Below are 12,710 nucleotides of genomic sequence, written 5' to 3'. Positions count from 1 at the left end.
TGTAGAATATTCAAACATGCACAAAATAGAAAGAATAATATAAAAAAACTCCCAGTGTATCCATTACCCGGCCTCAGTGATTACCAACAATAATATAATTTTAAAGTTTTACATATAGTGTTTTTGCCTCTCACTGCTGTGGCCTCTCCCGTTGCGGAGCATAGGCTCCGGACGCGGAGGCGCAGCGGCCACGGCTCACGGGCCCAGCCGCTCCGCGGAACGTGGGATCTTCCCGGACCGGGACACGAACCCGCGTCCCCTGCAGCGGCAGGCGGACTCTCAACCACTGCGCCACCAGGGAAGGCCCCTGGGTAGCATTTTAAATTAATGTCTTCCAGTGGAAGGAAACTCCTTGCTGACGTTTAGGAAGCAATCTACTTAGAAACTATTGACTCCTGGGTGTGCCATCTACCAACCCTCAGGTCATTTAGACTTGACTACAGGCAAAACACAAATACAGATTTTTCCTGTTTTTCCAGCTTTCAGAGAAAGGACTCTGGCTTTTTTTCTGGGATTGTTAAAGAAAGACTAGCCTATAACTCAATCTCTACAGGATGGCTTCCCAAAGAATCAAAGTTCTCACTTAGATTTTCAACTTGAACACCCCCCCCAAAATTTTTTTCTCATCTTTTTACAAGCTTATTGATTCTAATTAATATTTGTTTCTCTAGAACATTCATAAAACATACTCTTTGTTTCTCCTTTGTGCATGCAGTTGCTACCAAATTGTTATTACTATCTTGGCTTTTCCTTATCAAAGGGTTGAGAATTTAAACAATTTCAAAGAGCTCTCAGATAATAGGTTTACAATTTCTGTTTCATTAGCTCTCTGTCTCTCACAGTAAGTAACAAATGAGACACTTTAGTTAACAGAGCCAGAGGTTTCGGACTTCTTTAATTTGTTGTAAGTGGCTTCTTTTCTAAACCAACCCTAGCCAATCCGTAAGAATTTGACTAGATCAAACAGCCTGTCCACTGACTTTTTTTTTTTTTTGGCTGAGCCCCGCAGCATGTGGGATTGTAGTTCCGGGACCAGAGAGTGAACCCGTGCCCCCTGCATTGGAAGCACTGAACCGCCAGGGAAGTTGCTGACATCAATCCTTAAAAATCAATTCCAACCCAAAGAATAATATTGGAGAGCACTCCATTGTACCCTTAAGGGCTGCCAACACATTCTGACTCTGGCATTTATAAAGAGCAGTTTCCTTCTCTGCCAGTCTGTTCCGAGATGGTTGGCTAGTAGACCATGTAGTAACAAATGGTGGAGATGCTGAGGAATTTCTTGGGCTATAGCATTATCAGTAAGAGCTCCAAAATAATGACATTTGGTTATCTTTATGCAAATATAATGTTGGATGTAAATAATTTCACCAAAAATATTTCACTTCTTAGTTTTGAAGAGAAAAAAATACCCTGGTGAGTTCCACAAAATCTAAGGCAATCTATTCTTTTTTTTCCCTTCAGGTTTATTTACCTGTGTTTATTTTCTTATCTATATAACTATAACCACTATTTGGATTGGATTGACAAATAATTTCTTTGAAGAGCCCACCTGCAAAATAACAATAAACATTATCTGACAATACCAGAGCATAATGTGTTTAGCTCAGACTGGCCTACACGTTGAGCATAAATGTGCTTACTCTTCACATTTTTTCCCCTTAAAAAACGTAAGTGCTGGGCTTCCCTGGTGGCGCAGTGGTTGAGAGTCCGCCTGCCGATGCAGGGGACGCGGGTTCGTGTCCCGGTCCGGGAAGATCCCACATGCCGCGGAGCGGCTGGGCCCGTGAGCCATGGCCTCTGAGCCTGCGTGTCCGGAGCCTGTGCTCCGCAGCGGGAGGGGTTGCAGCAGTGAGAAGCCCGTGTACCGCAAAAAAAAAAAAAAAAATCTTGCAAATGAAACCTTGCAAGTAGTACTGGGCAACATGAGGAATGACCTTTCTATGTTATTTGTTTGACAAGTTTGCTATTGTTCTATGTAGTTATAACAACTGATTATAGCTGTTAAGGTTTTTATTGAAATGCATTTTTGCTTCAGGGAATTTTAATTAACGATTGTGTTTTTGTGGGATGAAGCAATAGAAAGCGGAAAGTAGAAGGAATAGGGAAAAGAGTACGAGAGCAAAAGCAAAGAAAACAAAGGAGAAGAGATAAGGAAGCTGAAAAAGAAAGTATGGAATGGGGGATGGCAGAAATTTGCTTAGGAAAAAGAGCAAGATGGAGAAAAAAACATTCTGAGAGAATAGGAATAGTTTGGTTGGTTCTCATGGTAGTAAGATTATTTCTGGCAACAGGACCCCAAGCACGCTCAGAAGATAAAAGACCACCATGTAGCGGCAGTGATAAATTTTCAATTCCCATCATGTCCTCTTTACACTTGTTAACTTTTGCTTGTATTAATTTTTTTCCATTGCTGCTATCAAAAGCTGTTGGTCTTTTCTTTTCTCTCACTTTCCTTTCAATCTTAAGATAATGAGACACCTGATCCTTTACTGTCATAAAGCCAGAAAAGAGGAGCAAACAGATGTTTAGGTGAAAGAAGAACGAGGTTTCAGGAACCTTCTGACCCTAATCCGTACCATCAGGTCATCTCCTAAGCTACAGTGCTGCTCTGCTAGGCTTCTGTTATGCAAGGCTTTTGTAAATAATATCTCCAAGGAAGCAGTAATTTAAATGCCTTGCCTATGGCTCGCCAGTGAGCAAATAAGTCAGAAATAGAACCCAGACCTCCTGACGTCAGATTCAATGTTCTTTCCACTTCACGATGCCTAAAAATACAAACAAATAAAAAACTCCCCAAAGCAAATAAACCTTATCCACTTCCAAGTTCCACCTTAGAAGCCTGGCAAATAAAACCTTTTCCACTTGCAAGTTGCACCTTAGAAGCCTGAAGGTTAGTAAGATTGATTTTTAAAATTCCAGCTTTTTAAATATAAGACACCTGACTTTGTAACAAATCAATCCACTGACTTTGTAACAAATCAATCCATTTAAATGTATTTTCCTAAATAAAATGTTCTTAATATTCATGTTTAGTCTAATAATCTAGTAATACCCTATAATAATAGTTTCCAAGTGTAAGGACCCTGAGGAAATTTTCTTCTATCACTTTTAAATAAAAATGTCTTCAGCTGAAATGAGATCTTTTTTGTGGCTTTATTTATACATTTGAATGACTTCACTATATTCCGTCAGTGCCACCCCTCCAAGTCTGTCTTGTTGACTCTAGATCTCATTTTTAAATGTCACTTTCCTGGAGCAGCATTCCCTGACTCTTCAGAGTAAGTGATCCACCTCCACACACTGCATTTATTACTTCTAAAGCACCTGCACTTTCCATTCACAGCCCTTGTTATGATAGTAGTTACACAATAATATGAGTAATTATTGTTTAATGTCACCCTTGCCTTCCAGACCATTAGCACCACGAGGGCAGAATTTGTCTTGTTCACCAATATATCCCTAGCACCTATCACAGTGATTGACACATAGTAGGTGTTCAATAAATATTTATGTAATAAGTGAATTTCTCTTGTGGGATGCAGCAATAGAAAAAGGATAAGTGTGTTTCTCGGTATAACTGCATGAAGTTTTTGCTTACCTAGTTTAAGAAGAATAACAAATAATAATAATCCTCTTTCTTCTGTGCCTACTGTTTACAGTACACATCTAACCTTACATCTAAACATTTAGATGTTTTGTGTGCATATTCTCACAAGAACCCTAATAGGCAGCAACAATGTTAAATCATACTTCTGAGGAGGACACAGATATTTAGAAAGATTAAGTAACTTGTCCAAGGTTGCCTAGCTAGTGGTTGAAGTTTGGCTGATATATGAACTTAGGAAATAAAAATGAAAAGAAAACGTTATGCCTTTTATTTTTAAAGAGTAATCTTCTGTTTTTGTTTTTTATTGAAGTATAGTTGATTTCTCTCCTGGTTTTTTTTTTTTTTTTTTTTGCGGTACGCGGGCCTCTCACTGTCGTGGCCTCTCCCGTTGCGGAGCACAGGCTCCGGGCACGCAGGCTCAGCGGCCACGGCTCACGGGCCCAGCCGCACTGCGGCACGTGGGATCCTCCCGGACCGGGACACGAACCTGTGTCCCCTGCATCGGCAGGCGGACTCTCAACCACTGTGCCACCAGGCAAGCCCTCTCCTGTTTTTTCATTAACGTTATACCAGCACTGGGGAGGTGGTGGGAAAGGGAAATGCCCACTTCCATTAATAATCATTCAATGTCAGATTTTTCCATTTTGCTTCCTGTTTAACAGATTCTAAACTTGTCATTCCTACCTCCATGTATTACCTATATAACTATTCAAAATGGTATCTGAGGGAATTCCCTGGAAGTCCAGTGGTTAGGACTCAGCTCTTTCACTGCCATGGCCTGGGTTCAATCCCTGGTCGGGGAACTAAGATCCCACAGGCCACTCAGGTTGGCCAAAAAAAAAAAAAAGAAATGGTATCTGAAAGAAGATGTGGTACATGTATACAATGGAATACTACTCAGCCATAAAGAAGAATGAAATAATGCCATTTGCAGCAACATGGACGGACCTAGAGATTATCATACTAAGTGAAGTTAAGTCAGAAAGAGAAAGACAAATACCATATGATATCACTTATATGTGGAATCTAAAATATGACACAAATAAACTTGTTTATGCAACAGAAAGAGACTCACAGACATACAGGACAGACTTGTGGTTGCCCCAGGGGGTGGGGGAAGGAGGGATTGGAAGTTTGGGATGGCCAGATGCAAACTATTATATATAGGATGGATAAAGAACAAGGTCCTACTGCAGAGAATAGGGATCTACATTCAATATCCTGTAATAAACCATAATGGAAAGGAATATGAAAAATAATATATCTATGTATCTATATTTATATCTAAATTTATATCTTTATCTATATATAGCTGAATCACTTTGCTGTACACCAGAAACTAAACAGCATTGTAAGCCAACCATACTTCAGTAAAAAATAAATTTTTTTTTTTTTTTGTGGTACGCGGGCCTCTCACTGCTGTGGCCTCTCCCGTTGCGGAGCACAGGCTCCGGACGCGCAGGCGCAGCGGCCATGGCTCACGGGCCCAGTCGCTCTGCGGCATGCGGGATCCTTCCGGACCGGGGCACGAACCCGCGTCCCCTGCATTAGCAGGCGGACTCTCAACCACTGCGCCACCAGGGAAGCCCTAAAAAATAAATTTTTAAAAAATGGTGTGTGATGTTGGCAACCCCCAGACATGGGAGTGAAGGGGCTTCCAGATGATTCCAGTGCCCAGCCAACAAGCTTTCCCAGCTGAGGCCACAGACATGGTAGAGAAATGACAAGCCAGCCCCACTGTGCCCTCTCTGAATTCCTAACTCACAGAATCTATGAGCATAACAAAATAGCTCTATGGTAAGTCATTAAGTTTTGGAGGGCTTGTCACACAACAATAACTAAAACAGATGGATTGCTAGATGGAGAGAGGCCTGGAGAAATGACCAGATATGTGATAAAGCAAGTATAGTAAAATATTAATTGTAGCATCTGGGTGGAACATGCATGGGTGTTCACTGTACAATTTTTTTCAATTTTTCTGTATATCTGAAAATTTTTACAATAGAATATTGGTAAGGGAGAAAAGAATAGGAACTACTGTGAATAATAGAAAAACCACTAGCTAGCATTTATCATGTATCAGTGTGTGAGGACCTGTGCCACGCACTTTTATATTCATTATCTCACTTAATTTTCTCAGCCCCATATTACTACTTTCTAGTGCTATTATTTCCTCTATCTTTTTTTTTTTCCTCTATCTTATAGATAATAAATCCGAGGCTCAGAGAGGTTAAGTCACTTTTCTATTGTAACAATGCTTGTAAATAGTAGAGGTGGAATTCCAGTTTGCGTACGTGTGATTCCATAAATGATGCTCTTATCTCCCTCAGATTTACAGCACTGTCATTCCAGTCTACCCTCCATCCATTTCTTTGATACAAAGATAAAGTTAAAACTACTCAAAACAAAGAAACAAATAAAATGGTATCTGAATTTCTGCAAAGAGATAAATTTTTTTTTTTTTTTTTTGCTGTATGCGGGCCTCTCACTGCTGTGGCCTCTCCCGTTGCGGAGCACAGGCTCCGGACGCGCAGGCCCAGCGGCCATGGCTCACGGGCCTAGTCGCTCCGCGGCATGTGGGATCTTCCCGGACCAGGGCACGAACCCGTGTCTCCTGCATCGGCAGGCGGACTCTCAACCACTGTGCCAGGGAAGCCCCTTCATTATATTTTAAACTCAAGATAAGTTTATAATCCAGTTTTTGGTAAGTTCATTCTTTCTGTTCTAGTCCCTTCCTATCTAAGAGATTCAAATATTATGGATTGGGCTTCCCTGGTGGCGCAGTGGTTGAGGGTCCGCCTGCCGATGTAGGGGACGCGGGTTCGTGCCCCGGTCCGGGAAGATCCCACGTGCCGCGGAGCGGCTGGGCCCGTGAGCCGTGGCCGCTGAGCCTGCGCATCCGGAGCCTGTGCTCCGCAACGGGAGAGGCCACAACAGTGAGAGGGCTCGCGTACTGCAAAACAAAAAAACACAACCAATATTATGGATTTATGTCAATACCTGTTTACTAGATTAAATTACTAGCCTATTTGAGATGTTATTATTTTCCTGACTAAATGAGGACCACTTGAGTGTGTGAAACCTACAAGCAACATTCAAATCAACACATCTTTTCATTAAGGCAGCCTTAGCAATATTTTAGACTAACATCCTAAATTTATTTTAACATCATCTGTATTTCACTGGAAACCAAGAACAGAGTAAAAATTTCCCCTTTAATTGGCTGTTTCACTTAATTACTAGATGCTCTCTTGCCAGATGTATGATGGGACCAGAGAAATGGATTAAATTGTTACATATGCTGGGGGAGCAAACTGAGGGTGCTTTGGATCTCATTTGTTTAAACTGGGGGATGTAAAGAGTGATTCAAATTTTCCTTTTAGTTGTGTTGTGTATTCTTGTAGATGTAAACAGATAGAAACCATCTATTAACAATGCTGTCCAAAGTTAAGAAAGATCGTCATCTCTGTCATGAAGAACACGAGCTCTCAGAGAATACAGTTCTACTCCGCAATTTTAAAAAGGCCTTTGAAGATGTCCCTAGCTTTGGCAGTATTCCAGAACCAGCTGGATCAGAGTGACCCAGCTTAATATAGAACACTGCAGCCCTGAAGACTCGTGAAAGCCAGTATAGTGTCTGGAGTAAATGAATGTGTGATTAATGCTGATGAATCCAACCTTCCCTGGGAGACATCTGTCAAGATTTCTTGAGGAATGAGATTGTGGGTCTAAAAAGAATAGATCAAATAACTAGCCTCTGAAATACATAAACATTAACACTGTTTTTAAATTTTTTTCTTTACCTTGAGGCAAAGATCCTAAGACAAAATTAATCACCAGTCTAGTGTGTTTGATTATTGATAATACATGAAAAACCAGCAATGGACTTAGTTCTGTTATTTTTGGTTAGCTCTTTTTTTGCATCTCAGATAGAGAAAAACAACAGATACTTCTAATTGATCTGTGCTTGGTGATCACAGGAAGGATTATATTTTAATGAAGTAGGAAGCATTTCATTAAACAATCTAGATAGCTAAAATGCTGAAGGCTCATTAATTCATTCAAAAGACACTTATTGAGTGTCTGTTCTATGACAGACACTGTTCTGGGTAGAGATGTAACTATTGTTACAATTAAACTGTGTTTCCTCACGGAGTTAACGTTTTAGTGTATCTGATAGGCAATAAAAAGGTACATACAGTATTGCAGGTGGTGATAAATGCCATAGAGGTGGATAAAGCAGGTAAGGATGAGTGAGTAATGACATGATGGGATGGGGTAAGAGCTTTTGGAGGAGGTGACATTTAAGTAGACTGCTGAGTGATACAAAAGAGCCAGCAACACAAATATCTGAGGAAGAGAATTTCGGGTAGAATAAAAAGCAAAAAACAAACAAAAAAGACCTTGAGACGGAAATGCATTGAATTTGTTTTCAGAGCAGGGAAGTAGCCAAAGGCAAGATGACAGGCTTTGTAGCCCACAAAGAAGTCTGGATTTCATTCAGTATCCAGAAAATCATTGGAAGGTTTCCAGTATGGGTAGGACATAATTCCATAAGTTACCCAAACGTTCAAAGGTAAAAGTAGAATCAGGGAAACCAGTTAGGAGAAGATGGTGGCTTGAATCTAGGTGTGGTAATGGTAGATACAGTAGGAAGTTGTAGACCACTGCCATAATTTAGGAGTGGATCTGAAGGTATTTGCTTGTGGCTTAAATACGGAATATAATTTTTAAGATAAAGAGGAATCAAGAATGATCCCTCAATTTTTGCCTTAAGCATATATATGAGTGAGGATGCTGTTAACTGAGATGTGGAGGGGGTCAAGGTAAACAGGAGAGCAAAGGTTCTTAAGGAAAATCAGAGTGACACTTGATGATATAAATATGTATAGCATTAGAAATGAGAAATCTCTAAATCTTAAGTGCCACAGCATAAAGATCACGTTTATACAAAAACCGGGAGACTTTAACATTACTTATGTTTCTAGAAGGGAATAGACATGGGTAATGGGAAGAGATGCTTTCATTTTTTAAAATGCATTTCTGTGCATGTTCAAGGCTTTAAAAAAAATCTTGTTCATGTATTATTTTTATTAAAAAAATTTTAATATGTCAAAAAGTTAATAAGAATTAAGTAGTTAATGAGAGATTATATGGTAAACAGAATGAAAATTCAATTGCGTTTACCTGCTTAGAGAGGTTTTAAAACTATCCAACCTCTAAACCCTTGAAGGAGCCTTAGAAGCAGACAGGTGCATCCTTGGCTGTCCCTTCTAACTTGACATTTGGCATTAACGTCACATTGCTCCTTAGATTAAAGTTTGCTTTCTTTCCCCAGCTATGCCTGCTGCTGTTCCACTTGTAGCATGATATGCCCTGCCTCAGGCTCTAAAATGGTTTATACACATCCATCTCAAAAGCATTTGTCATCTGTCCTAATCCAGTGCCTGCTTAAGACCAAAACCAGCTGGCCTCGATTAGTCAAATGAGGCCTGTTTGTTTGCTCTTTGGAGCTAGGTAGAAAATACAAGAGTATTCCAACTTGCCATATTACCTGATGCTTCTGACATGAAATCAGTTCACATACTAGCTGTCATGAAGTCACTCTTTCTGTTTAGATAAGAGAGCTGCCAAAGCTCTCGGGGACATTTTAACAGATTTCTATAGAGAAGGGATTAGGGCCTCTATTAATACACTCAGTCCCGGGATTCCTGGAACATGGGTTCTTCTCCTAATCTTTTCCACTCACATTCTTCCAATGAGTTCCCTTCTCTCCACAGTAGGGTCTTATTTCAAGGGCGTTCACTAGCTCACTTATAATGTCAACTTACTATTTTTAAAATGTGATTGTCAAATCATTAATTCACTTTAATGTCAGCTTTATTGAGGGGTAGCTTTAAAAGTATAAGTCAACAAGTCTTGACAAATACACACAGGGCTTCCCTGGTGGCACATTGGTTGGGAGTCCGCCTGCCGATGCAGGGGACACGGGTTCGTGCCCCGGTCCGGGAAGATCCCACATGCCTCCGAGCGGCTGGGCCCGTGAGCCATGGCCGCTGAGCCTGCTCTTCTGGAGCCTGTGCTCTGCAACGGGAGAGGCCACAACAGTGAGAGCCATCACAATCAAGATATAGAACAATTCCATCACCCCCTCAAGGTTCCTCCATGCCCCTCTGTAGTGAATCCCCTTCCCGACACTCCAGCTTCTGGCAACCACTGATCTGCTTTCTGTTGCTGTATTTTTGCCTCTTCTAGAACTTCATATAAATGGAATCATATAGTGTGTAGTTTTTTCGTGGATGGCTTCTTTCCCTTCTCATAACATGTAGATTCATCCCTGTCTTTGCATGTTTAAGTAGTTTTTTCCTTTTTAGTGCTGTATTTCTTCATATGGATATACCATATTCTATTCATTCATTCGCCAGTTAATGGGTATTTGAGTTGTTTAGCTTTTATAAACTTATATGAAGGTGCTTACAAATGTTTGTGTGGACATATGTTTCTGTTCATTTGGGTGGATGCCAAGAAGTAGGATTGCTGAGTTGAAAGTAAATCTACTACTTTACTATTTGTTTTCTATTTGTTCCATTTGTTTCCAGCTCTTTCACCCCACCCTGTCCCCTGCCCCTTTCCTGCATTCTTTTGGATTAATTATTTTTAGTATTCCATTTTGTCTCCACTATCAGTTTATTAGCCTCAGCTTTTTGTTTTATTTTCTCACGGTTTCTCAAAGGATCTACAATATGTTTTTAAACTTATCATGGTGTTCATTCAAATACTATTATACCGCTTCTCACGTAAGAAACTTAAAAACAGTATTCTGCCATTTCCCATCTTTCTTTGTGCTTTTTTGGTCATATACCTGACTTCTACATATATTATACACTCTGCAATGCACTACTGTTATTTTTGCTTTAAACAGTCAATAGTCTTTTAAAGGGATTTAAAATAAAAGAAAAATACCTTTTATATTCCATCTTTTACCCATGTCTGGACATCTTTACTTGTTGTGTGAATCCAAATTTCTGTCTGGTCTCATTTTATTTTTGTTTTTCCTGTTACTTTTTTTTTGTAGTGTAGTTCTGCTGCTGCTGAATTTTCAGTTTTTATTTGCCTGTATTTCACCTTCATTTTTAAAGAGATTTTCACTGAATTTCAATTCCAGGTTGGCAGGGTTTTTTGGGTTTTTTTCTCCTTTCAGTACTGTAAAGATATTGTTCCATGTCTTCTGGTTTGCATGGTTTCTGATGCGTTCCTGCTGTCTTTATTTTTGTTCCCCTGTATTTTCCTTTTTTCTCTCTCTCAGGCTGCCTTTAAGATTTTTGTCTTCATCAGGACTTGTCAGCAATGCATTTATGATGTGCTTTGGAGTGGTTTTCTTCATGTTTATTTTGCTTGGGTTTTGTTGACGTTCTTTGATCCATGGGTTTATATTTTTAATTAACTTTGGAAATTTCTCAGCCATCGCTTTTACAGTTTTTTGTGCCTCTCTTCCCATTCTGAGACACAAATACATGTATGTCAGAACACTTGATACTGTCCTTTCTGTCATGATGCTCTCTCTGTTCATTATTTTTTGATCTTCTTTTCCTCCATGTTTGTCATTTTGGATAGTTTCTATTCCTGTGTCTTCAAGTTCACAACTCTTTTCTGTGGTGTCTAATCTGCTTTTAATCACACCTAGTATAATTTCTATTCAGATATTACATATTTAATCTCTAGAAATTTCATGTGGATCTTTAAAAATATTTTCCATTTCTCTCTGCATCATGTTCGTGTTTTCTTTTACCTCCTTGAACATATAGAAAATATGTTTTGATGTTCTTATCTCCTAATTCCACTCTGTCATTTCTGGGTCTGTTTCTGTTGATTGAATTTTCTCCTGGTTATGGGTCATATTTTCCTGCTTCTTTGCATGCCTAGAAATTTTTCATTGGATGCTGAACTTTGAGAATTTTACACTGATGGGCGCTATATTTTGTTGTCTTCTTCTAAATAGAATAGGAAATTGTTCTGAGACAGTTAAATTACTGGGAATTAGTTTAATCCCTTCAAGCTTGCTTTTAAAGCTTTGTTAGGATGTGTCCAGAGCAGCCTTTAGTCTGAGTTCTAAGTTTTCTCACTCCTAAGGTAATACCTTTCCAATCACTCTATCCTATCTGTATATTAAAAGATTTTTCTTCTTTGGCTGGTGGGCACACAAACTATTCTCAGCTCTGTCTGAATCCCAGGAATTATTTGGTTTGCTGCTTTCTGATGGCCCTTCCCCAAGCTATGAGTAAGTCGTTTCTTCTCACACATGTGCAGATCAGTAGCCAGCCAAAAGTTCAGGAGAACCTTCTGCATATCTCTGGCGCTCTCTCTTTCTCCGTGCAGCTGACTCCTGTCTTGTAAATTTAACTGCCTTGACCTCCCAGAACTCTGATCCCTGTTTCTTCAGTGCATTGAGAACTCTGGGCTCTCCTTTGGTTTCACTCCCTGTGCTGTGGTGTGGAAAATGCCTCCAGACGTTAGGCGGGGGCAGTTATAGGGCTCTCCTTGTTTGTTTTCTTCTATTGAGATTACAGAGTTACACCGCCAGTTGTCCAGTGTTGAAAGGCATTGTTTCATATAGACTGTCCATTTGTTAGTTAAGATGGAAAGTAAACTTGGTCCTTGTTACCCCATCATATCCAGAAGCCTAAATCCCATTCAACCTTTTATTGCTATAAAATAATTCAATACATTTACAATTAATATATTTACAAGTCATGTGTTAAAGAAGAAACCTGCAATAATCAAATACAAAACAGGTCTTTATACTCTTTCTGAAACCCTGACAAACTCAAATATACAAGCCTGTGCATATATACACGGCCCTGGTGCATTTCATTATTTTGAAATTAGTTTGTGGCTCCCTCACAGTATCTAAAAAGCAAAAATGAAATGCTGCAAAAGGGGGGAACATTAGCAAGAATAAGTAAAGAGAATTAAAGATAATGGTGGCTTCACTTTGTTACACAGCAGAAACTAACACACCATTGTAATGCAATTATACTCCAATAAAGATGTTAAAAACAAACAAACAAACAAAAGAGACAATGGTGGCTTAACTGTGCAA

General features: G+C 39.6%; 1 protein-coding gene across 1 annotated transcript in view; it reads left to right on the top strand.

Annotated features, from left to right (window-relative positions):
• The first annotated feature begins 2,870 nt into the window (after nucleotides 1–2,870).
• The window catches only part of HPGDS (hematopoietic prostaglandin D synthase), a 117,762-nt gene continuing 107,922 nt past the window's right edge, over nucleotides 2,871–12,710 (top strand). The window contains exon 1 of the mRNA XM_067036892.1: nucleotides 2,871–2,893. The gene's annotated coding sequence lies outside the window, so the exon portion shown is untranslated. The remainder of the gene's footprint in view (nucleotides 2,894–12,710) is intronic.

This window comes from Kogia breviceps, chromosome 6 (genome assembly GCF_026419965.1).
Source record: "Kogia breviceps isolate mKogBre1 chromosome 6, mKogBre1 haplotype 1, whole genome shotgun sequence".
Classification (NCBI taxonomy): domain Eukaryota; kingdom Metazoa; phylum Chordata; class Mammalia; order Artiodactyla; family Physeteridae; genus Kogia; species Kogia breviceps.
The sequence above is the reverse complement of the archived record's forward strand: the minus strand, read 5'-3'. Positions and strand labels throughout refer to the sequence as shown.